The sequence below is a fragment of the Penaeus monodon genome, chromosome 32 (genome assembly GCF_015228065.2).
Source record: "Penaeus monodon isolate SGIC_2016 chromosome 32, NSTDA_Pmon_1, whole genome shotgun sequence".
Classification (NCBI taxonomy): Eukaryota; Metazoa; Arthropoda; class Malacostraca; order Decapoda; family Penaeidae; genus Penaeus; species Penaeus monodon.
In genome coordinates, this window is record NC_051417.1 from 15641716 (window position 1) to 15642157 (window position 442).

The window sequence follows — 442 nt, forward strand, 5'->3', positions numbered from 1 at the left end:
ATATAAATAAATAAAAAATTTAAAATGTAAGCTTCCTTGATCTACAATATTTCAATAAAGTGTAGTCTATGTTTTCCTTTTCTTAATCAGATTGACTTTCGGAACATCATCATCCTTCTTTGCGGACGAGACAGAGAATCCAGGAATCACAGGATGTATTAGCTTGCACACCACACGTTGATGCTGGACGTCAGAGGAATCAACAGTAACTTGTATAAATAGCTGGTCAAAGGGACGAATTACTATTGGCCCACACTTGATGTAGAGTTCCTGTAGAGAGAGGAGAGAAGGATGAGCCATTTGTTTTTAACAGGAAAATTATTGGTAAGAATATTTTATAGGAATCCTTGGGCTTGGTAAATGTACCAAGGGATGTAAATGACCTAATTGATCACTTCAAGCACATTATAGCACATGCATATTGCAGTATAAAAGAAATGCA

The 442-nt window shown here is 35.7% G+C and overlaps 1 pseudogene; it reads right to left on the bottom strand.

The window, feature by feature from the left end:
• Positions 1-6: 6 nt before the first annotated feature.
• LOC119593561 overlaps positions 7-442 on the bottom strand; it is a 21403-nt pseudogene continuing 20967 nt past the window's right edge.